Consider the following 26,870-nt stretch of genomic DNA (forward strand, 5'->3'; position numbering starts at 1 on the left):
GCCTGCACACTCACTGATTGATTTCTCCCTCTGTTTTCAATCTGTCTGTCAGCCAAGCTTAGCGTTTTCTGCTCTCCGATCCATACACTTGTTAAGTTCCCAATTTCTGCCGGCTTATAGAGCCATTTTCTCTCTGTGCAGGAAATGCACTTTTGGTGATGGAGCATTATTCAAATGCATCAATACTTTGTATTAACATTAGCACTTCAAAAAGAGCACAGGCCTTTGATACATGGAGCAGTCTTCAGGCTTGTTGTTTTACTGAATATCTGATGCATTCTATTCAAAAGAATATTTAGAATAGAAAATGAGAAAAAGAAGAAAAATCAATGACACAAAATCAGGATATGAAAGTACCCTGTGTAGTTTGAACCTGTCTTTGTTTCAGTCTGAGTGTTATTTTTCTTTACCCGTTGTTGCAGCACGATGAGCAGCTCTTTGAGTTTCCTCTGTAAAGTATTTCCTGAGGACCCTGCTTCATGTCATCACCTGATAGCAGTCCTGTCTCATCTCCTGGGTGGAGTTTCCCATGTTCTTTCCAGTGTTTCTGTGGGTTTCTTCATAGCCACACATGCAAACATGCATGTTAGGAGAAACAGTATGAACTTAAAAAGACAACGCCATAAATGAAGGCTATTAGTACTTAAATGTCAAGATCGTCATTTGACAATCTTGAAAACAAAAATAGCACTAAAGAGAATATTTGAATGCCTTCTGACTGAATACACCTTTGCTTTAGTGAAATAAATAGAGTAGTGGGGACTGAAAATACTCTCAGCATATTGAGCTCTGGTCTCATAAGCCGTTTTCACTCATGCACTCCTGAAAATATCTGGATAATTTCAGGAGGACTGATCCAGAGATTCTCCTGCAATAATGAGCATATCTGGGTTTATATAAATTCTATGTGTAGTCCAACGGAATGACAACATCAACAAAAGAGTGGAGAAGAACATACTGGAGAACAGAAAACATAATGCAGCAGGTTCATTAGAGCACGGAGATCATAGAGGTTGCATGCAGACAGTCTATGTACTGACTCCAGTCTTAGTATATAAACGTCTCCCCCCCCACCTCCTATTGGCTCGAGGTGAATTCTCCGGAGAATATCCTGCTGCGTTCTCACATCAGCTCACTCGAACTTACTGCGGAATAAATACTAGAGGTCTGGCAGGAGAAACTTCGGGTGAAGTCTGAGTGAAAAATGTGGCTCTTTGCGTTCACACACACAACTCCTCCGGGAGTTCTTCAGGAGATTTCTGCGAAAGTGTGTAAGCCCTACTACAGAGCTCTCGGGTTAATAGAGAGGTGAAGCTCTTGAAGCAGGACTGTTGAAATGGTAATGACCCTGCAGAGGGCTCATCTTTGACCACAGGGACCCTCAGAGGAGCCGGAGGCTGAATGAAGCAACAGAGGCTCAGACCTGCACTCTTCAGTCAGTGCAAGGCTTTTATTGAATGCATCATTTGGAAAGAACCCGTGACAAGAATAGAAACGTGACTTATGTTTAATCATCACAGCAATGGCTGGATTAAAGGAACAGTTTGACCATTTGTAACCAGCTGTGTAACTATAAATTCATTTTATGTAAGTGAGCAGGGTGTCACTCCCCTAAGTGTGAACTGCAACAAAAGCTCTCTGCTCATCTCCCAGTTAAACTCTACCAGATGAAGTTTTCAGATGTACTTTAGCATTTTCCTGTGTCTGCCAACAAAGAGACGCCTCTAAAGAAAGATGGCGCCACAATCAGAACATAGTCCAAGATCAGCTGGTGAAAACACACATTGGACGAAATGCAGTGTTACTGTGAATATGGAGGAAAATGATTTAAATACCGTAATGTTGGAGTCAAACATCTGGGGATACTTCTACGAGCCAGTATACCAGAGGAGCTATGAGGCCGCCACAGCAAAGAGTCGAGCAACATCAGCTGGTGAGGAGAGAGAGGGGAGGAGCCGGCTCCAGTGCTGGCCTGTCCGTCAGGGAATGGCCTGGAAATGTCCTTTGAAGGCAACAAGCCTAGTGCATTCTGGGTGTTGAAGTACTGTATTTATACCCTTTGGGCTGAAGGGAATGACAGCCTTTTTTTCTGGAATTTCTGTGGCTATGTCGCACTGATTTCAAATTGTTTCACTTTTCTATTGCTAGACAGTGTAGTTTCATTTCAGGTCTACACTCCCAGCGGCAAATCTCATTCGATAGAAGCCTGTTTTTGAAATTAACATTTTTTAAAGCCTTTCTGCTTAGTGTTTTAACACCTACTTCCTAGCTTGATTAATTCTGTTTTGAATGACTGCTAACTCCATCAGAGTGTTTAGTCCAGTGCTGATAAAACATTTGAGTTTTCTTTGGATGATTCACCAAAAACATAAAATATGTCACGACAAGTTTCCCTCAACTTCTCTGCTATTATTCATCCTCTCAAACAGGACAAAAGTGACGTCTAATACTTTATTTATAGCTGGTGAGCATTCAGAATTACTCAGAGAAGACATGATGTAATAAGAGCGACACAGCAATGCCGGATGGAGCAACAGAGTCTGATGCTAGGATTTTAGTAAAGTAAGGGTTAAAACTCACAATTGAAGCTCATCCTGAAAATCTCAGCAAGTTTTCATCAAATCATCATAACACACAAATACTGTAGAGCTCCTGAATTTATGTGATGTTTAGAGAAAATACAGAACAAAAAAATAACAAAAAAAATAAGTATCTCTACAAATACCAGCTTGCTTGAAATATCGAGATTGTAAGTGAATTCAGTCTTGAAATACTGTGACGCTGAACAGATGTGACCAGAGTTGCTCTGAATCAGTAAAGTGCAAATTGCCTTCCACCTTGCAAATAATTAAACTTGGGATCAACTGGAAAGGTGAAAAAGAGTCATCAAACCCACATCGTCTGCAATGTAAGCCAGAGAAATAGTCATTTTTTGGGTCCTCACAGACAGAAAATGTAATTTTCCGTGACACAGTAGACTGAGCAGTTCTTCAGAGCACTCAAGGACACGCTGGTAAACCAGCCTGGGCTGAATGTAGCAGGTCGTGTGTCCTTGAACCACCTCTGAATGTGATTTAAACAGTTAGACTGTACATTTTTTTCCGTCCGTCTGTCTCTGTATCCTTGGACTGCTCCCAGGCCTCTGTGGTGCTGTGGAGGAATTCACACAGATCTCTGTTAGTGTGTGTGTGTGTGTGTGTGTGTGTGTGTGTGTGTGTGTGTACAAACCCGGCATGTGTGTGTTTTGCCAGACCCATTGTTCCACTCACCCTTACTTACAGCTGTGTGCTCTCAAACACACAAAAAAGGGAACTCAATGTGCCAGGCGCTGCAGAACTGCAGAGCTTAGCCTGGGACAGAGACGACAGGGAATGTGTGTGTGTGTGTGTGTGTGTGTGTGTGTGTGTGTGTGTGTTTCCACCTACTAGTGTGCATCCTGTTATGTCTGACATGCAGGGACGTTTCTTTTTCCTTTTTCCTCCCTGAAACACTTTGAGCGACTCGACTTTCAAGAACCTCCTACATGGAGTTTCACGTTTGTCTCCTCTCAGTGTTCTCTGCCTTCAGAGTCCTTTCACACACTTTGATCTTCACACGACAGCCTCCTACTGTCTGTGTGTGTGCCGCTGAAAGGCTCCCATCATTCATCTGTCTACATTAGCACAGCAGCGTATGCACGGCTGCATGCAACACAGGTATCGCATATTGAAGATATTCTCTGTGGTTGTTATTAAATGAATGTTGCACAAAGGATCATGCAAGTAATGTTCTGAACATTTCCTTAGTCCTCTGCAGCAGTTTTATTGGAAGTGTGGCATGCACCATCTAATGCATTGTAGACATCATGGCTCATATATAGAGTATGCATGTGACATCACGATGGGTAGTAGCCTCTGTGGTTACACCCACTGAGTGGCAGCATCAGCCTAAATGTGGGACGGACCAAAAACTGTAATTGACTTTAGGAGCAGATTCAACAAGAAGTGTCCTTGAACTGCTCCCAGCTAGTTTAACAGGCACGTTTGTCGCTGTGCAGTGGCAATGTCGTGCAGTATAGATGTGGACAACCGGAACCCGAGGAACAACAAAGGAGAAATCCATCCCTCACATTATCCCATATGCTCTTTTGTAAAGCGTCTCGAGATAGCACTTGTACTGAATTGGCGCTTTACATATAATGATTGATTGAAAACTTTCTGTCATCGTTGTCCCTGTTCCCGTGTTGACTCATTCACATCCCCGCTGTCTCTACACTGCCCCCACTGTTCATGATGCATATGGCATCTTGTGACCGTGTTGCATTTACACACTTTAAACACTAAACAGACGGAGGGAATGAAAGGCGGCCATCATGTGCTTGCTTACACAGTTGAAAGCAAGTTTTTCTCTGTCCTTCTGCTTGACTCAGAAGGAAGAGTTTGTAATTTACTGTTGGAATTAAATAATCAAATTAGAGTTCATTTAAGAAGCCATATTTGAGAGATGGACAAGCCTCAACACAAACCCAGGCAAATATTCTTGTTGTATGTGTGTTGTAGAAATGTCATTCAGTGTGTGTTTGTCTCCCCCTGAGATCTTACGCTCGTCTCTGTCAGTGCTCCAAGCTGGGTGAGGCTTTGTGTCATGTTCATCTCCACCATTTACTCACAGAAACATTTTCCCGTCAACCTTTCCTGCTCCCCTGTCTGTTTTTGTGTTGACAATGAGGACTGACAGACAGAAAATATGACGGGGCAAACTAAATAACAAGTGTAGAGAAAGAAATGGAGAGTAGGAGCACTTTTGACCCATAGAGCAGACAGCCATTTTTATCCATCTCTCACCTCATTGGTTTCTTTACCCATGAAACGGAGATGTCAAGTATCTGTTGAAGCACTGGACTCTTTTCAGGCTGTTTTTGTCTGGTCAACCTTTCTCACTCACTCTTTATTCCTCTTACTAAATGCTTTTACTCTTCTCTCTCTTAGCTCTTTTCTTCCTTCAACCTCATTCATGCTTTTTCTAAAGCTGTGGATTTGAAGCGCAGAATACTGTAACAGGAATGTTGGCATACAGCGTTTTTCCACTTAACTTCTTCACTTAAAGACTTTCTCACTCTTATCTGTCGCGGCTTTCATGCAGCTAAAAGAAGCTGCCCTTGCTTTGTCTCAACGTGAGGACCTTTTGTGTAATTGCAGCGGCGCTGTGCTAATCGCCCTCTCTCACCTGGCTTTTAGCTGCGACTTATCCCCCTACGTCTTCCAGCTCCTCTCATCGAAACCCTGTCCTCTCAGTCTTACTAAGCACGCACAGCGTCGGTGACTTCTTGAAGGGTATCTGACAGGTGACAGGTGGCACAGATTTCAGAAACAGACAGGGTGTCACCGCTGCAAAGTGCCGCCTCTCCTGCAGGCTGATGGGGGAAATCTTTCCATCGACAAGCCATTAGTTATGCTCAGACACAAAGCACTGACATCATGTCCTGAATGCAATCGCTTTGATAATTCGATAACCCCTAACTGTGGAGGAGGCGAGTTTATCCTCAGCTGACGCCTCGTAGCTCTTCCAGCTACTCACTGGTGTTGAAAGCTGTCATCTCTGTTTAGCAGTGACCTAAGGGGAGCTTGACAGGCAGGTGGATGGGCCACGGCCGACTGTCTGCAGGGTCAGAGCGTCATGGCCTTCTTTGGTCACTCAGCCTGTCCTCCCAGGGGACATTTACGCCTCAGAGTGAGAGCAGTGCTGCAGGGCAACCTCGCAAAAAAAAAAGAGTGACAGCTCCCTAAAACGCCTCTGAATCCACTTCCCGGCAGATGCGGAAACATAACCCACAGGATTCCGGTTGTAAAAAGCTGCAAAACTCATATTCCCTGTATGTGTACTGTATATCAGGCCTTCAGTGCGTTTTCCAGCAGTTTCTCACAGGCTGTAAAAGCAGTCATTTCCTTGGCTTTATCCAGTGAGCGCACTCCCATGAACATTAGTGCTCTGAGCTAAATCGGGCAGCCAGGCATGCACGGTGGAGCCAGAGGGAGAGCTGCGGCTAGTGCACACAGCACTTTGAGTGGTTATTGAGAAGTGGTTTCCCCCATAACCTCTATCCAACAATAACTCTCCACAGGTCACTCGAGATAAAGATCAAATCATTATGAAACTTTGAAGATAAGTGATTGTGTTTCATTTTATTTTATTTTATGCAGCCTTTTAGTAACTGGATGATTTCGTGTTTTGGCTCAGCCAGTCTTAAAGCATGCCAGGTGATACTGTGATTTAAAATGTGGGCACAATTAAGGAATGCATATTGATACAATACAATATGATAAAAGTCACTTTTTTGTCCCCTTGGGGAAATTTGTCTCGGACTCCCACGTGCTGCATGCATTTAGCTTCTTCCACAGTAGTATTGATGAATACAAATTCAACTTATTTCTATCCACATGTAAAAGGACAAGCACACACCATTGAGAAATGTTGATTTTTTTCCAAAACAGAGAAGAAGAATAGGTTTCATCATGGCTCTGTCTGACTGCAGGCCAATAGGAAAATGCCATGATCCATTGCTAGTTGCTGGCAGTCATCAACCACAGAGCCTTTACTGTTGTAATATCATGAATCTTTGGCCAAGGCTTAATGCTAAATATAGGATTCTATCAGCCTGAGCATGTCATACCTTTTACCAGGTACTCAAATTTAAAGCCATTCTTCGTCATCTGTGTCGTGAAAACATCAGATTGTCACACAGCTAGTGGAAGTAAAACGTCTGTCCTTACTCATATTCATAAAATACCAATGCACCTTGGTGAATCAGACAGCGTAAGAGCTGGATGTTACATGATATCGTAAACACCTGTTTAGAAAGTCATCAGTGGAGCAGATGGCATCCAGCACAGTCTGGCTGCTAACATCACCTTTCTCCCCTTTCTATTGCACATTAATACGTTTCTCCTCTCTTCCACCTGACATCGGGACACCGGGGGGAGGAAGTGCAAACAGCTTCTCAGACTGACTCTGCCCTGTCCTTTTTCTCTGTTCTTATCTTTTCATAGTGGTGTTTCGTTTGGCCTTTGTTCTGCGGGTGGTTGTTATGGGCATGAGAGAATTAACATGGACTAACATAACACTTATATGAGCTAACATGGACGGGGTGTCTCTGGGACGCCGCAGCTAACTGTTGTACCATCCCGAGGTGTCGTGGACCTCGAGAAGTTGAAGTGCCCACTTGATAATCCCATTGATGTTTAGGCTCTCTCCGTCCATCTAGTTTTGTGGGGTCATTAGAGTTTTTGGTACCCCCTCCAGTTAATAGTAAACATTGTTGTATAACTAGTGAAGTGTCATTTCTTTATTTGGTTTAACAGTCAGCTGTTGAATACCTACAGACGTTGATACACTTACTATAGGCTCCTATAGGCTGAAAATATACAGCACTGAATCACATCTCAAATAAGACATTGTGATGTTCTGGACCTTTGCTTGAGGACATTTCCTCAAACTGGACCTTGTTGAATTTAAATTTAAAACCTCTGCTACATACTATATAAGCTTCACTGTACATGAAAAGGCCTGGAGAGAAGAAGGGATGGCAGCAGGATCCAGACGGTCTCTGCCTTTGTTCTTCTCTTTGTGTTTTCATCTTCTTCACACTCTGTGTCTCTCCCTTTGTACGTCTGGATCTTCTCCCATACGGTGTCTGCAGTCTGTGTAGATAAGTATAACACACACGTGACTCTGTACAACCTGTCAAAGTGATTCATTTGGCTGATTAATGACGGGGGCAGAGAAAAGTGTACGGTGTAATAAAGAAACCGGGCGTTGAGGTAAAGATATTTTCCTCATCTGTAATATTTCATTAGCTCGGCTAATTAAAAAGTAGATTTTTTTTCTACCTTTTGTCTGGGTATATTAATTCCCATCATGCACGCTTTACACAGATGTGTCTCTCTGTCGAGGTTTTTCAGCTGTTGCTCAGCCTCGCTCTTTATTCAAGCAGCGCTAAGTGTTTTGATTTAGTTTTAATGAATGCTAAGCGGCGAGGAATGGATCGAGCACTTAATTGAGGCATATATTTCTCTTCTGCTAAGAAAGACACATGACATATCAATCTATTTGTCAATAGTCAGCAGGCTACAGCTTGTGCTGTGGTAATTACAATCTGCTGGATTGTGATGATGCAGGAAAAAGGGCTGAGGATGAACGCACTCCCCAGGGAACACATTACAATGGCTGGCTGAGATAACATAATTATACAGACTGTTATCTGGTGTTCACATCTGCTAACCTTAGCACTGCTTCTCTGATGTATTCCTGTTGACATGCCTTCTGCTGTGCAGCGAGCAGGTATACTGAATCAGTGTGAAGGCAGACCTGAGAGCAGTTTCTGTGTGAGCTTTCAGAGCAAAAAAAAACATAAGTCAACCTCCAGTGTAGACAAATGAAGCCAATGCAGAGGTGCAAAAAGAAATGCAGTTCCCTGAGTGTCCACTTGGGGCAGACTGCAAAAGCCAAGGATCCTCATCAGCTCAATGATAATGTTTTCCGTTTCACAGCATATATAAATATGTTTACAGCCTGGAATAAATCACGGTTTTGGTCTCTAAAGCTGATTTTTTGAGCCGATAAAGCTGCATAGAGGATGATTATTTTTAACTCATAGTTTTTGATTCTATTAGCACTTCATGATCACCTACGTTTGTGACTGATGTTTGTAGATCTGTTGATATACGGATGAAGCCTCCTAGTGTCCTGTGCATGGAAGTGCATTACTTTATGGATAGATAGAAACCTGATCAAAGCAAACAATGTATGTGAGAGGCTAATGTTGTCTGTTATAGTAACTAAAAAAAAGGATAACTGTATTTCTTATCAAACTGATATAGACTTTATATAAAAGTATAACAATATGTTAGCTTGAACTTGCTTTAAAATCAACATCAGCAACTCGATTGAAGGAATTAGCCTGTTAGCTAGCTGTCCGCACGTTAGCTGAGCTAGCACGCTGTCCTACGCTCTCTCCGAAATCCAACGCTAAAAGGAGATTTGTTGAACCTACTCGACACACATTCAGGATATAAATACTACAGAGGAGAGGAGTTCCTAGGTTCTCCTGACAGAGATTCATGTAGGGATACTAGACTTCCAGTTGACTTGCCTCTGTAAATATATGTAAGTGGAGACGAGGGGTAAGGCTAAGAGTTCTGTACAATTAGGGGCATGGCTGATTTGACTGACAGATGGGTGAATTTTAGCCAGCAACCAAGATTCCTCCGGCCCGCCTAAACTCCACCTCTTTGCCAATTTCTATCAGACGGTTAGTTGGAGTCAGCACTTCTATTGAGCTGGGAGGGAGAACACCTCAGCTTCATGATGTGACGGGTGAATGTCACGACAACCTGAAGTGACCTTCCTTTGATTTATAACTTTTTCTCACTTTGATTCATTTCCCTAGTCGAGTTTGAATCATGTCAGACATCATGGTCGTGGCTCTCAGCTTATCTTAAAACGACAGCAAGATGAATAGAGTGCAGATTTAAAGTTTTACAAAAGAATTCATAGGGTTGATAAAAGCTCCAACCTTACAAGAAAAAAAGCTTAAATTGCTTCTGATGTCCTTTTCTAATCTGTGCTGCGGCCCCGAGAAGAAACATTTATCAGGATTAATTTAGGAGGAGGAGGAGTGGACAGAACAGCGTGGGAGGTGAATACTAAGCAGTTAGTGATGAGTTGTAATTACAGCAATAGTGGCAACGTGTTGCATATTCATCTTCTTGGAACAGCTCGTTTGCACTCATCTATTCTCTGACCTGTTGATCATCATTCAAATGTTATTGAAACTACAATGGGAGGATAACTAAACTACTAAATCAAAACAAAGGAAATGTGAATGTAAAGTATGTAAAGAAACAAAAACTTTGAATGACAGACAATGAGTGTGTTTACATCATACACTGAATATTAATGGTCTAAGCCTGAGTGACGTCAGCCATCTGTTCCTGCAGGGGGCTCTAAAGGCTCATTTGCAGCAGCCGCCATGCTGGAAATGCTGTCTCAGTCTAACTTACAGTCAACCTAACAACAGGCTGAGAGCTGGAGCTGAGGCAGGTTTTAAGCCCCCTGCTAAACCGTAACATCGCGCCAACCTGTCAATCATGTCTGCGCCGCACCTAACCATGGAACTTGGTCTACCAGGATGTAAACATGTTAGTTTATGCTGCAAAGACATGCTCTTTTGGCTGGAATGTGTATGTGACTTGTTGATCCTGGAACCAGCCTGAAGTGGACACTCAAAACCAGAGGTTGCCTCTTGGTTTACATGGACTTGAGTATCCTGGTTATGAACCGTATCCCAGTTTTCAGATTCACCGGGAAGTTGGTCTGTTGGCTCCAGAGGTGCCAGATCACTCCCCGAAAACTGTCGAGGTGCCCTTGAGCAAGGTATTGAAGCTCCAACTGTGTAGCAGCTCCACTCTGACATCTCTCCATTAATGTCCACAGCTCCTGTTTGTTTATGTGTGTGTGAAGCATGTCTCTCAATAACAGAGTGTAAAACCAGAATTTTCCCTCAGGGTTAATAAAGTGTGTAAAATAAATAAAACATTGAATTGAATGTAACTTTTGGTTTAAATGAGGTTGTTAGTTGTTCTGGGAGCAGCACAGATCTCATCAAAACAAAGCAAACTGAATACAGCACATTACAAAAATAAGTACTATCGTTTGAATTCAATATGTTTGTTGAGTAACTTTCTGACTTTCTTTCATCAAATCGTTATGCATGAACTGCCTCAGTAGGAAACACAAATGCAGTGCTGACATCCGTCCTCTCAGAAGTTCACCAGGCCCATTTGTTTGTCCACTGTTATCCCCGAACAGGTTTGTTTTCTGTGATTCTGTGAATGTGTAGCAGAGCCAGAACAGCAACCACAGACGGCGAAGCATCCCTCTCCTGGGATCTGGTGAGAAGGGAAACAGAAATACTTCATTTCGCTCAAGCTGTGGCTTTGTAGCAGCGGCTCTCACTCCTCCATCTCCATGATTCACAGCAGAAAATTGACTCAGGAAGGGAGTGAATTGTGAAGCCCAAGTCTTCCAGTCTTGAATGTGCTACTCTGCTGCTGACTGCCAATACCAGACTGCTGTCGGGCCTTGAAGCAGAGGATTTTATAAAGAGAGAAACTTAAAGCAGCTGGTTAAATTTTCTCTCTTTTTTGCTCACTGGTGTTCGGTTAATGGTATTTGAACAAAAGCGGTCCCTCCGCGGGCTCTCCAGCCAAAGAATGGCTGTTAGATTAACCCAGCAGGCTTTCACAATGAGCCCCAGCTTCACTCCTGTTGCAGTCATGCCTCCATGCTTAGACCACCAGGCAGAAGGTGATGAAATCTCTCCACATGATCCCACCTTTAGTTCTATTTAAACATTAGCTTTAATCCAAACAGAGGTGCAATTGAAACCACATTAAGTGAGTATATTGAAAAGAGACTATATAAACCTCCATGCTTTCACACTCCCTGCTTTCATTCCTCCACTCCTCAGACCAATGACGTGATGCTTCTTTCTTTCGGGACGCCGTGGCTTCAGACGGAACCAGTGCAGGTTGCTTAGCAACTGGGCACAGAGCGAAGATCATTAAATTGCTCTGATGCTTACTCAGGAACTCGTTATGTGTCTGAGAACTTGTTGCTCCAACCTGCAGTGAATAAGAATCTGCCCTCATGTGAACCAAATGTCTCCAAAGTGCAGCTCAGCATCCAGACGGCGGTGATGTCACCTCAGATCACAAAAGGAATAATCGTGCTGATACGGAAATACAAGAACAGTTTCATAAGTAAGTGACTGATTGGATGACAGGGGGCAGCAAACTCCTAGTTCCAGACTACAAGCAAAAATAAATCACTAACACTTTTGACATTAAGAGACAGCACTAGCTGCCTGCCATGTGAAGTTAATGTTAGCATGAGGCACAAAACGCATAACAAGAGTAGCTAACTCTCAGCTCACAACTCTTTAACACTAAGGTTAGTATCTCTATAGCTGGAATAAGCAGTGTGTGAATTGTTGCTACTGATTTCATCGACTCTCCCTGGTTTTTCTCTGACACAACAGAACACCTTTATTAAATAGGACAGCTGAAGAGAAACAGGATGTTTTGGGAGGAGAGAGTGGGGGATGACATGCAGCAAAGGGCCGAGGTCGGATTTGAACCCACGGCCGCTGAGATGAGGACTCTAGCCTCTGCACATGAGGCGCACGTGATAACCGCTAGGCTATCTTCTTGAATTTTACAAATCTATTGTTGTGGGAACTGCTAGACTAATATATTCACGTCATCTGAAAATTGGAATCAGAGATGACAAATCAACAAAATCAATCGTACAACTTTATGCAAAGATTTGGTTTTGGTATTATCATCATCACTGGGGTTAGGAGGGACTTCAGGCCCTTAATAACTCAAATGCAAATGTTGCCCTGTCTTTAAGTCACATTAACTGAGGTAATGTGAGGGGAAAATGTCACTGCATACTATATCTCACTTCCTCCAGCTTTACATTTCCTCCTATAAGGAAGCTGCATTGCATAAACACAGTTCATCTCATCTCAGTTAACATCAGGAGGATGAATCAGTGGATCACTGTTTTTAGAGGCAGGAAATAGAGGTCTGCATGCACAGAGAGTGAGCAGGGGCTGCAGCTCACCAGAGAGCAGACACCTGCACTATTTATAGCCCACGGACATTAAAGCTAGCAGTGTTACATGAGAGCACAGACATGCCCCTCCACTGGTAATTAGAAACCTAGTGGAAGCTCACCATCACCACAAAGGAAGAAAGGGAGTCAGAGCCAGAAAAGATGCACTGGGGACGAACCAGAATACTCCACCAGAGCTCCTCAGCTGGTTTCACATTGCAGATCTCCACTACAGGCGTTCCAGGATTAATGAAGTGAAATCCAGGCACTTTTTGGGATTAAGAGCTGCTGCTACGCCGAAGCTGAGCTTGTGTACCGATTACAGTTTCCATGCAACAATTCATTTAAGTTCTCTACTGTCTAATGCAGCCCATTGTTGCTCTTACTCTAAGCCATGTGTGAAGAACACTCGCAGAGGCAATTACAACAATAAGCTTGACTATTTGCTACAGTTTACTGTGCAATAAAAAGAGACACAAATTAAGAGTATGTATGGAGAGGACAAAACTACTGCTGAATACAGCTGTCCTAACCAACCTTTTAATTTAAACAGTAGACATGGGGCGAGATGGACCACTGGGGGGGGGGGGGGGCAATTTCAGTTCATTCCAAGAGGCAACCTCCGGTGTTGGAATATGGAGCTCATGTGGAAATGCAGTTCCTTGAGTGTCCACTAGAGGCTGGCTGCAGAAGCACAGGAAGTCCCATACACACCTGTTTAAAAAAAGCCTGTTTTGACAGCAGAATTTAACATGTTTACAGCCTGGTTCAAACAGAGAAATTGGTCTTATTAGCTCATGTCTTGATTGGCACACACTGTACGGGGAGATTTTTTATATAACTCGCGTAGATGACCTGACGGAAAGGGTGAGTGGTGTAGCTGTTTGTCTGGGTTTAAAACCCGCCTCAGCTCCAGCTCTCAGCCTGTCGTTAGCTTGACTGAAAGTTAGGCTGATACAGCATTTCCAGTATGGTGACCGCCATCGACAGGCTTCCAGAGCCCCCCGCAGTAACAGATGGATGATGTCACTCAGGCTTTATCCATTGATATAGTCCACGGTTCATCCAAGTGCATTCCCATAAAGCCCTGCACCATGAGGGGAAAAATGTCATGTCAGGTAATGAAACACAGCTTTGACATGCGATAAACAAACAGATACCTACAGTATGCATCATATTATCTTTACAGTTCTGATACCTTTCTGCTGTCGGTGCATGTGTTATGTATATTCATCGCTCTTCTCCACTTTGCTCACATTTATTACCAGCTTATCTTACCGTTACAACCAGATGATGATGATTCATCTGAGGGTTGCTGACAGCTAACCCCGAGCTTCATGCACACAACATACTCAGAAAGATTGCATCCAATAAAGAATGATCGCATCTAAGAAAGACTTCTGCAAAGTGTTAATCGCTTCTGTTCAAACTGACATTTGTGCACGTTAAATATCCGTATGGTTGACTCATAGCAGTCCATATTTAGAGTACGGACGACAGACACTTCTGTAGCTCAGTATTTGCAGTTTTCACTATATTGGGGTGCAGTTGGGGCCGTGATATTCACATTGTGAAACACAGGGGGCGCTTCAATCATGTTTAATCTGTCTGATGTTGGCAATAATGCTCCGCTCAGTAACAATTTTCTACCAGAAGGAGAAAAAGAAGAGGCCTACATTACTACAGTAGCAGACTGACTAGAATCTAAGTGGATTAACCTCGCACTGTAACTTTAATTAAAGTCTATTCTTCACCGGCTGTGTTGAGGTGTTTTAAATGATCATTATGCCACATTCTTATCCTCCATCAGATCATAATCTTACTCCACATCAAACTACAAGATGGATAGAAAAACTGTAATTTCACATCCCCACATTTGACTCAAACGTAGCACAAAGAATGAATATTAAAAAAATTACATAATTGAGTCAAACTGTGAAAATAGTTTGTTACAATTGTAAGTGATTTGTTGAAATGAAAACAACAGCTGCACAGAGTGGGAGGTCTCTGTGTGACTGTGATCCAGATGTTACAGGAGGAGATGAGAGGGACACAAACGAGCAATTAAAACGTTATTGTGACCATCTGGTGATCCACATCTGGTAATAATGATAATAAGAATAATAATAATGATAAACTTCATCGTTCATTTAGTCATTAAAAGCATGCCCGAGTCAGTTCAGCTCAACCAAAGCGCCTTTTATTTCCACATGATCTGACGAGCTGTTTGATGTATGAGTACACAGTGTTTGTCCAACAGTGTCACAGATAAAGCGCCGTTAAAAAACAGCCATATTTATTTTCTACTCGTCCTTCTCTGAGAGCAGCAGAGTCGCCCGAGAAGTGAAATCCAGCAGAGAGGAAAAAAAAAAAAAAAAACACACTCGCGTAGCCCGTCATTACTGGCTCATCCCTGACAGCTCCAAGCCGTGAGCTACAACACAATAACATGCTGGATGTGTAACAAGTGCTGTGTTTCACTTCAGCTGAAAGGTTGGAAACATATCCTCTATTTCAAAATGAACCCTTCAACAGGAGAGGCAACGTAAGCCTTAGATTCATCCTCTGTATTGATCGGCTTCCTTTAACAGGAAAGCGTTTGGCTGCAGCACGTTAAAGGAAGTGTTGGTAATTTTCTCCAGATACACTTTTTAAGATTTTGGTTCAAATTCTCTTTAGTTCCTGACAGAAATTCTGAAAAAGAAACAAAGAAAATCTGTCTACTACTAAAGTTCTACTGAATATAGGTCCATATCTACATTTCTCCGTTGTGGGATAAATAATGCTTTATCTTATCTTATATAAATATAACAGACTAATAGCCTATGCTCTCTGTCTCTCTGGTTTTTCTTAACAGATTTGCAGTAGAGTTCTGATTAGCTGTAGTTTCCAATTTCCACTTTTTTGGTAGAGTGTAAATAGAGCGAGGTTTCACCTTTCTGCTTTTTTACCGTCTCTCCCTTTTTTTTTTTTTCGTTTCATAACGTTTGTTTTACCTTTCCATTCTTGTTGGCTTCCCCTGGGAATAATATGTTTCAAGTCACAATGCTATGAACTCTGGGTTTTTCCTTCACCCTAAGTGTGCAGGTATGCCCACTTACGGACAGGGTGCATAAAGTGCTCGTAAAGTAAGCGAGAGATCCCTCAGGTGTACTTGACAATTTGACAGTGGGACAGTCCTGAGCCCTCGCAGACTTAGCTGGGGAATGCAATGTTAAAATAGATCAAATATAGAAATATGGTTTTACGCCTTAAGTTGTTATTACTTTTTTTTTCTTACATTTTTAAAAAGATGATTTTTTTAGCTGTTTGCCTTTGTTTGATAGGACAGAGAAGGAAACAAGGAAGAGAGAGAGAGAGAGAGAGAGAGGGGAATGACAAGCAGTGAAAGGAGCCACAGGTCAGACTTGAACCCAGGCCGTCCGCTTAGAGGACTAGCGTCCATACATGGGCGCAACCTAACCGCTAGGCCATCTGTGCCCCTTTAGAGAGTACGTTTTATGAATGAATATAAATATACTGACAAGCACAATGATGGTGTCTGACTCTGAATGTCAGCAGAGCATTGGGCCGTCGTTCTCAGCACGCCCTCTCTGCAGTCGTCATTACATTCTCACTTTGTTTCCTGCTCGCAGCAATTTCTCATTTTCTTTCCTGCCCTTCAGAGGTTTTCTTGTAAATCAGTCCCCACTGCTTGTTCTTTTTTTCAAAGCTGTGTTTTGACACTGAACAGATTTTTTTTGTCACCATGTGGCCGGCTTGTCAGTTTGTAGTACGTTGGAAAACAAGCAGCACCATGATGAGTGCTTCTGTGTGTTTTGGCGTTCATGTGAGGGTGCCAGAGCTGCTGGCTGTTTCCTAAATCTGATTGCAATCTTGGCACGCGATGCTTGTTGTTTGAACATGTTGGACTGTAGTTGGCAAAACTGGTGTTGCATTTATAACAGTCTTTAATGTGATTTTGTTGGTCACATATTTTTCATGACACTTGCCACAAGTTTTGTTTTTCTAATACCCCGTGTAAAATCTGAACGTCTGAACTATGTGTGGATGACCTCATATCACTAAGGAGTAAAATAACCTGAGGGTTTACCACCGAGCACAGATTTGCCGTTATTGTGTTTACTTCGGGGTTAACTCTGGGTTTGTCAGGACTACAGAGGTGGATCACCATGGTAACCTGTACTCAACACCTGCTTGGGTCTTCCCCTGGACACATGGATGAAAAGCCAAGAGTACATTTTTTTCACTAATCTCATTAGTGGTGGCTGTGGTTCAGTTGGTAGAGTCGATCGTCTCTCAACCGGATGGGCAGGGGTTAGATCCCCAGCTCCTGCAGCCACATGCCTGATGTGTCCTTTGGCAAGACACTTAACCCCAAGTTGCTCCCACTGCTTTGTCGGCGGTGTATGAATGTGTATCAATGGGATTAGTATCTTCTGATGGTCACTTTAAACAGCAGCCTCTACCATCAGTGTGTGAATGTGTAGGTGTGACTTGCGGTGTGAAAGTGCTTTGAGTAGTCACAGGACTAGAAAAGCGTGATACAAACTCAAGTCCATTTGCCATTACCATAGAGCTCTGAGGCCTCTGAGAAACTCCAACCCTGCTTCATTTATATTTCATACGTAAAAGCATGCAGCCCAAAGTGCTTCAAGCAGACGGGAAATGAAAACAAACACTGACAACAATAGATCAAATCCTAAAAGATTAAAACAGGAGAGATGGGGATAAAATAATTAAAACATAAAATAAAGGTTCATACAGATGGAAACAATACAAAATGTAGGATTGCATATATTCAAATCTATGAAAGTGGACAAAATAACAAAATAACAGAGAAAGATAAAAATGTTGACCAAATCTGTGAAATAATTCCAAATTAGAGGCCGGGTTGAAAAAATAAATATCTTCTACATTTGGCCACCAGGGGGCTCTCAATCAAAACAATAACAAAAGATAACGTCGAGGCTGGCAGGGAATCATGGGAGTGATTCTCCCTGCTACTCCCCTCCCCCCTCAATGAAAACGAACTCTGAGTCAACCATAGTCATGACGACCAGGTAAAACTGACCTGAGGAAGAGAATAAGTTTACAGACGAGCTAATGTATCCAAGTATAATTTACATCACATTTTTATCACAGCAGCTCATACAGCAACAGAATGGCAGATTTCAGTAGCAGCTCACGCTTACTTGTGCAACAGCCTTTGACGTAACATCCAGTGTTTCCACGGCATCGAGAAACATGTTGTGTGTGTCATAGTGGCCGCCACGACAAGACACGTCCCGTAACAACTATAAAATTACAGATTTATCTGTCTTTAATAACTGTTGGAAATATTTGAGGTGATGTAAATACTCAAAAACAGAAAATATATTTGACACATTATTCCATTTTTAGTTGATTTAGATATTTTAGTTTACAATTCTGCATACTGTACCTTTAAATTCTGTGTAATTGTCAGTTAAATGCTGTACTGAGTCCCTTTAAGAATGCAGCGTCTCTGCAGATTATAAATAACTCTCATTATGTCCGGCCTTGAGATAATTCTCGAACAATGAGCGAGTTATCAATCGCAGACAGCTGAACAAATTGGCCTGAACCACAGAAAGCGAATTTTTTTTCTTTAGTAATAGTGACTGTCAGAATCCAATCAGCTCTCACCCAGTGCAGTCACCGTAAGCAATCTGTGTGCTTGTTTAAGCCAATGCTTCATTTGCCTTTACATCTGTCAGCAATTAGGTGTAATTATTTAAGCCAACGAGGGCCGCTTCAAAGGAAGGAAACCTTCCCACAATGCCTCTCAGGCAGCGACTGATGCAGTATGTTATTTCTCTCTTTGTTGTTTGTTCTCATTTGATGCCGACAGTCTGCACTTCATCTTGTTTCTGCAATGCGCTTTGCTTATTCAGGTTGTCACCACATGACTGGTGTGCATGTTATCGTGAATGTGTTTGCTTTACAGTGAAACCCCTTTTTTATTCTTTTGATTCTGTACACAGCTGACGACCTGCCGGCTGATGTCTGTGTCTGAATCAGTCGAATAACAGTTTTCTGTTCTTACTCTGTAACACAGCAGCACACAGACACTGTTGCTCTACATCTCTGCCCCCATTAAACGGCCACTGTGCCGGCTCTGCTTACTCTGTGATTAACATGAAAAAAGCCAGCCTGTATCTGCTCCTCATGTTTATTTAATCAGGGTAAATGTTGTGCTTCTTGTGGCTCGTGCTGAATATGTTTGTTTTTCATTAAGTGCTGGCGTCCCTGCAGAAGGCCTGATTTCCCTCATGTTAAGATGAATACTGAAAACACATGCATACACACACAAAACACACACTTATGCAGCGTCACAGAAACAAACCGGCATGAATACAGATCTGTTGACCTTGGCGCTCACTGAGATCTCTTGTTGCCAATATGGGGAATGTTGCACGGCCGTTTTTGGCGACAGTATTTTTTAGGAAAAACTCCAGCATGCCTCCTGCTACAGGCCTGCTGTTACGTTGTCACTCTGCACATTTCTTGTTTTCCAGGCACGATTATCACGGCCACAATGCAGCCGTTTGATCTCTATCTTTTGACAGGATGTGTGGCCTGCGCTGCTTTGTTTTATTCCAGAAAAATGTGTTGTTGTGTTTCTCTGAGGACGCCCGATACCTGCTGTGATCTCACATTCCCCAAACCCCCAGCGATCCTGTCGGCCCCCTCCCTAAAGACAGATCACGAACCTGTGTTTGTTGAAAAGCCAGACACAAGCAGGAAATCAGATCGCCACACACAGGATATCCCTTTGTCTTTTTTTTTTCACAAAAAAATCCAGCTTTGTTGACACTTAGTTTGAGGAAATTGTCTAGCTTTCTCGTGTGCATGTGAGCAGTGTTGGCATATTTAGAGTGGGCACTATTTTGTCAGTTACATCCTGTTTTATTTTGGTTGTTTCCTGTTGACTTTTCTAGTTGGGTCATCTCAGTTGAAGCCGGTGTATACTTATTTTAGTTGTTGAATCAAACCCTTGTTGAAGCCTTGTGTGTTGCTTTTTGGCAGACACAATTTAGTTTTTGTTTTTTAGCCAGACGTGACCATATTTGGACGACAGGGTCATATCATTGCTTTGTTGGCAGGCAACCATGGTATCTTCTTGTCAACGATAGTAACATGTGTAAAGATTACCCAGTTTTATCAACTAGTTCCCTCATTGTTTTTTATGATGACCATCAAGCTTTAGTAACTAATGTGTGTTTTCACACTTTGCACAAAACTCCTGAAAGGCAGCTGGGACTTTGAATCTGTACACAGCCTTTTGCTGCATGCTGCTCCTCCCAGCTCCATGCACGCTCAGTACTATCTCTATGCACATAATGAAACTTGGTGATACAGTGAATGTGTCAACCTTCACATAGAATTGATATGAAGGCAAACATTGTTGTAACGTCTGACTCTGTTACTTCATTCACCACTTAATAAGCTCCACTCTTTTGTACTTTTTACGTCAGGTCTTCCAGAGATTTCCTTTCGTCTGACAGTGATAGTCTCTCGTTGTGAGGAGCATGTGTGAACAACCAGATCAGGAAGATTTCAGGGGCCACTCTCTTCAAGTGTTTAGAAGTGCAGATGTGGAAACAGCTGTAACAAGTGTTTGAGACAACATCTTCTACAGGAAAATGTTGACTGAGGGAATGAATCAGCTGTTGACTGGGTTATAGTTTGTATAATGAAGGCAGCATGTGCTGTGAGGCATTCTTTCACTCTGTGTTGTTCCAGGAGTGCTCTAATAACATCTCTTCTAATACAGAAGCTTTAGCATTGACAGGTAGTATACCCCTCCAAAAGCAAAATATACGTATAAAGAAAGAAATCACACTGACATATAGCCGTCTTTGACTTTGATAACCCTGACTGCTGTCATTGTTTCTCCTGCTACTCTGTGTGTAGCAGACATAACCCCCTGCTGTTGTTATAAGAGTGTTGTCATGACAAAGAAGGAAAACGACTGCAGGTGTACAAACATGTCGGAGATGGTTCTGTCTGTCAGGAGAACAACAACGTGTCTTCCTCTAAAGCTCCACTGGCTTCAGAAAACTCTGTGTATCATGTTAACTTTGGCTCATGTGCAAATGGAAATCCAACAGTTGTGTGTGTGTGTGTGTGTGTGTGTGTCTATCTGTGTGAGCACCTGCAGCTATCCTGAGACGCTAAAGTAAAGAGACTTATTCATAGAGTTTTAAAAGAGAAAAAGGAGCCAGGAGGGGTTTCTGTTTCAACGTTTTTCTTTGTGTTTCTTGCTACACATTTCCTATATGTGTTCAACTTCAAACTACAGTATCTAGATGTGGTGCGGTAAACCTCTCCTCATCATAAATGCTGCGGTTCTCTCTCAGTTCCTCACACTCACTGTTCGAGACCTACAGCACCTTTATCAGAGTTTTAGACCAACACGGCATGGGTCTCCTGTACCAGGTTTTTAACTACCAACACTTTGGCGCTCTACCAACACTTTGGCGCTCTGTTCTGTAAGCATCTGTTTGCTTCCTTTATCATGCTTGGTTCACTTGATATGATGTGTTGATAGTTAGACAAAATAACTTGGTTAGGTCAGGGCCAAACTAACAACTGAGTTAAGTTTAGATTTAAAACAGGTGAACGATTTATCGACCAGTCGGGTACAAAGAAAAGTAATGACTCATTTGATCTTTAGATCATTTGTATCAGTAATCTTTAAGTAACATATTTGCTGTTTTCAGCTTTCTAAGTTTGAGGATGCTCTACTTTTCTGCATCATTAAGACATCACATCCATGTGCGCCGTGTTCTAACCACTCTGCACTCAGGAGCTGATTTCACCTTCTCTAGTCAGTGCTCTTGTTTCCGCTGCACGTGCCGCAGTCCGTCTTCTATTGGTTCGAGCAAGCATTTGTGTCAAGCTGAACAGACATGACAATATCTGTTAGTCACAACCCTTAGATTAAGGTAGCGCGTCATATTGTGTAAAATATCGCTTGATTGCTGTCTTTCGGTCTCTCACAGGGCTAGAAGCTCTTTTTTGGGGGGATTACAAGTCTCACATTGTTTCACCAATCCACCCCAAGCAGCATTTATCATCCTTCTGTTACATCAGGAGTGGGGAGGGGGGGAATAGATTCATATCTACTCTAATGCTATTCTCCTCTAAAGAGAGCCCTTTAGTGTCTGCTTGTGACACTATGGGCCATGACAGCGCGCTGGTACTTGAAGAATGAGACGAGGCTGGTCACACCCCCGGCTCATAAAGAAAACTGAACTCACATTAAGCTTTATTGTTTCATGGAGAGAGGTTCACACCCTTTTGAGAGCTGCTGTTTGGCTTTATGTTGTCATCTATTACACTTTTATTGCTCTATGTAAGACAACAAAAGATCAAACATTGTGTTCAGTATGTAGACTACAACTGCTGTGGTGTAACCTGCAGGGGGGCGCTGGGAAAGTGAGGATAGTTTTCATGACCACACTGAATCCTCACAGCAGATAAATGGAGCAATTACAGTGTGAATATTCAAACTTGTACTTTACTGGGCGTCGGTAGCCAAGAGGTTACAGCGTGCACCCCGTGTACAGAGGCTGCAGTCCTCAAAGCAGTCGGCCCCGGTTCAAATCCGGACTTTGGCTGCTTTCCCACGCCCCGATCTCTCTGTCCCTAACCCAGAACTTCCACCAGATACGTGTGCATCGAGTGTCAGCTCCGCTCCGGTAAAGCTCAGTGCTTCCCTCGTCCGCCATTACCCGCAGGCTTTGTTGTTAGAGTGCTGGAGGGAGCAGCACTGCCTGACAGCTGGAGTCCTGAGACTAACGAGTTCCTGTGGTAATAACACACGACAGCGCAAGATAATAAGATGTATGTGGCAAACAAAACAAACTCACATTAGGTCAATGTTCCCAACCGTCTAAATGAAGTGTTTTATTCTGAAAATAAACCGGATGTTTTAATGTTGTTTTGGTGATTTCCTGTCCCGCTCGATCTGCACTGTGGTAAATTGATACACCATGCTCTGGCATCCGGCACAAATAGAAGCCTTGTGTCTGTGGCAGGTGACTCCGGACTGCCGCTGCCGTTACGCAGCAGACACGGACCACACATGCATCTGGTGGAGTTTAGCAGGAATTTCTCTCTCCACTGTCCTATCTCAAACGTGAACACTTCTGTGTGTGAAGCGCAGCTGAAGAAGATTTCAAAATAAGAGTCTCACTGCAGCGTTGTGTCTTCAAACTGTTCCATTCATCTTCCATTGCAGCCTTGAGACACAGGCTGTCCACTAAACAGAGTTCACCTCTCTGCACTCACGCTTCAACGTTTTCAAATGAAAAGCTGCTGAAGGTCCTGAATGATTTCATCCAAATTTACAGGCGGGAAATTTCCTATTTTCTGCCTCAAGGATTTTCTCGAAGACTTGTTCTCTTAAATTGGAGTTTTGTCAGAAAAATCAGCTGGGGTGTTTTGTTAGATCTTAGTGGATTTTAAATGTTGTATTTGCTCTTTAATTCTTCATGCATTGCCTCCTTTTAGTCTTTCCTGAATTTGTATTCCAACCTGATTTTAGAAACTACTCATTTTTAGCAGGGGACTTGTGTCTTCTTCACTTTAACTTTCCATTCTGATTCAGGAGGAGCTGCCGCCCCCTCACAAAGCTCTGGGGTATTTTGGTCTCGTCTGATTTCTTGGAGCTGTAGGTCAACATGCTGGAATGACTGCTGAATGATTTTTTCTTGAAGGACCTTGCTCTTTCTTTGAAACATTTTTCTCCCAAAATGCACCTCTCATTTTTGTAAGAAATCACTCTCACTTGAGCTGCTGAGAGTTTCTTTCTGCCTGCTCGAGGACGAGGCTGTAGCTCAACATACTGTACATACACTGATGTTTCAATGCAGACGTGGTTTTAGGACGGGTTGAACTCCTCATATCTGTTCCCGCACAGTTAATAAATGTTTCCAAACATGAATAAATGATTGCTTGGTTATTCATCGGGACACCATGAATTTGTTTCCAGTCAGCAGTAACTTGTATTCTAACAAGAGTTTTTACGGGATTCATTCAGCCCGACAGAAGTGTTTGTTTGATTGTTTAAAAGCCGCCAAATTGAGAGAAACAAATAAGGCATTTTATTCTCTTCACTTCACTGATTCTGATATTAGCCTTCCAATATTTGATTTTCTTCTGGCATCAGACACACCTTCCTTACAGGAGTAACAAAAGTCATGAGAGTAGTCATGTGTGTCATTCTACAGCTGTGGCTCATTGGGTCGTTAGTTGTCCCTCAACTGGAATGTCGGGGTTCAATAACCAGCTCCAATGTGTTGTTGGGCCGATGTGTCTCCTCACAAGGAGAAGAAAACAACTTTTAAACTTTTTGTTTGTTGAGTCGGATAGATCATTTCCGATGCATTTCAGGTAGCCAAGAAATCTAGACTCTGATTGGCTGTTGCGTCAAGCAGATTTGTGGCTCAAGCTCAAATGTTACACTAGCTGCACTTTTCTGCAGATATGTGTTTATAGAGACAACGTGATCAAAGTGAGAGCTGGAATGTGATTAGCACAGATAATGCTCCACTTGATTTTTGCTGTCCACACTGCATATACTAAAGTCTGCTGACACGTGATTAGTCAATCACTGACAGTGTAAACCAGAGTACTTCACGTGCTGATAATCCTGACATTCATGTACAGATTCTACATTTTTACAGTGAGTCTGGAAATAGAGCACAGTCCTCGTAAATGCACTCAGTGACGTTGATTATTCTGGGTCATTCTCACCTCAACTTGAACCATCAAACTACATGACGTGGTTGAGCTGCTTCAGTCACACATCGCCACAAACACCAGCAGTGAAATTACCTACGATTTGTAACAGTCGACACTTAGAGCTCTCTTAATGCCATTTCACACCCACTGAAAACGTGATAATCAGGTCAAGTACTCCCAAAAGACTCCGACATACCTCGCTGCTCAACTTAAGCAGGTATCTGACATTAATGCGGGCTGCTGTCCTGAATCCTGGAACACCCCCTGAGGAGAGATTGTACTCTTCAGTCTATTAGCATTCATTAGATCTCTACTTATTGTTTACTTTGTCTGCTGTTGTTGATTGAAAAAATGTGTGTATCTGTGTGTGAGTCTATGTACTTTGAGCTTGAGCTGCATCGCAGGAAGACAGATTCATTAAGCCTGTGGTGCTTTCGAGTGCTCTCTCCATCTCCCTCTCTCTCTCTCTGCCGCTCTCGTCTCTCCTTCTATCCCTCTCTCTCCTCTCCTTCTCGCTCTCTCTCTCTCTCTCATCTCTCCTCTCATTCTCTATCTCTCATCTCTCTCTCTCTCTCTCTGCCGCCCTTGTCTCTCTCCCTCTCCTTCTATCCCTCTTCTCCTCTCCTTCTCTCTCTCCCTCTCTCTCTCACATCTCCCTCTCTCTCTCTCTTTGTCTCCCTCTCTCTCTGTCTCTCTCTCTCTCTCTCTCTCTCCTTGTCACTCTCACTCTCTCTCTCTCTCCCCTTCTCTTTCTCTCCCTCTCTATCTCTCTCGTCTCTCAGCAGCTATGTCTGTTCCCGTTTCCTCCTCTCTCCTCCTCTCTGCTGGGAGCCCAGTTTGTGTAAACTAATTAAATTGTCTCAGTGAGATGAGATGATCACACTCTTTTGATCAGCCTCTCAGAGGCCGGTCTGTGTGGAGGCTGAGATGCCAGCAGGCTGTTGGAGAGCAGAGGACTTCCAGCTTGTTTCATACCCTGCTGTAGAGTTCAGAGTTCAGAGTGAGGCTGCAAACAGGAGGGACAACAAAGATGTGAAAGTTTAGAAATAAAAACACCAGAAACAGTTGAACCAAGGGTGTATCGGAGAAGATTAAAAACCATCTTATGTAGTTAAGAGTATACAATGAATGAATACATTGATTGTCTGTTAAGAGAACTCTGCTAAAAGCATATGAAATACACATAAAAAAAAAACATTTATTGAAAGCTTCAGATGAAACATAGTGGATATTTCTGAGCAGCCTCCTCACAGTTCAGTATGTAGAGTGTCAGTGGCACAATGTCAATCGACTGCAAGAGGCTTCTGACATCATCAACAGTTTGTAAATGCACCTGAATGACTGCTTTATTAAAGGGGACATATTATGGAAAATCCACTTCTACAGTGTTTTTGAACATATATTTGGGTAACCTGAGTGTCTACTGACCCACAAAATGTGAAATAAACCCATCCAGTCCTTTGTTTGTGGTCTGCATAAGTCTTACAACACAGAGAAAAATGCTCTGTTTCAAATTAGCTCTCCTTGTGATGTCACAGTGGGATTGTGGTAAAAAAAATCCCTTCCCTGTTTTCTCCACCCATGGACTCCACCCCCAGCCTAGAACAAAACTTTTTTGCAGGTCTGCCATTTTTATTCTCGCTGGCGATGGAGTGATGTCTACTGGGAAAACTCAGGGGGGTCATTACATTTAAAGAGACACACACACCAAAACGGAGCGTTCTGAGCGAGCTGGTTTATACAGGGTCACAAACCTCCTCTGGTACTTGATTCATGTTATATTTTGACCAAAGCACAGCACAGATGTTTCATTTAGACCACAGGGGACTGTTTGAAAAGGTGGAGAAGGGGGATAATATGTCCTCTTTAACACATAGTAAGAGCTTTACAGATTCCTCTCAGACATGTTCAGAGATGTAATCATTTTCTGCTCTAAGAAGGAATTGTAAATGATGTGTTTCTTTATTAACTCACTTTACAAATACATCTATCCGTCTCCTTAATTAAATAAATGCAAGTTAAAACATTTATATGTAAAAATGAGAACGATAAGAACTGATTTTTAATTATCCAATATTTTCCTTTTTTTAGATACAACTCAGAAAACAATTTCTGTCAAATCCCCAAAAGTACCATTTTTAAAAAAGCTGATTAAAGCAGCTGTCCTGCAGATTTAGTAAGGACACCTGCAGGAATGCTTTGCCACTGAATGCTACATTATGATTACTCCGTACACTGCCAGACAATCACAGTAATGGAAGCTAGCGGAGAGTAAGCCATATTGAGCAATTACTTCTCCTTCAGAGTCGTCGTAAGTCGCTGAAAATGAGGAATTTGTGGTGCCATTGTTCTGAGAGCAGGCAAACATAATGTGCATCATTTATTCCGAGCAATCAGTTGTTTGAGAGGCTCAGAAGCATGCAGAGAGGAGACACAAT

The 26,870-nt window shown here is 42.5% G+C and overlaps 1 protein-coding gene across 6 annotated transcripts in view; it reads left to right on the forward strand.

The window, feature by feature from the left end:
- auts2a (activator of transcription and developmental regulator AUTS2 a) overlaps positions 1-26,870 on the forward strand; it is a 342,153-nt gene that overhangs the window by 53,112 nt on the left and 262,171 nt on the right. The window lies entirely within an intron of this gene.

Source organism: Labrus bergylta, chromosome 14 (assembly GCF_963930695.1).
Source record: "Labrus bergylta chromosome 14, fLabBer1.1, whole genome shotgun sequence".
Lineage (NCBI taxonomy): Eukaryota > Metazoa > Chordata > Actinopteri > Labriformes > Labridae > Labrus > Labrus bergylta.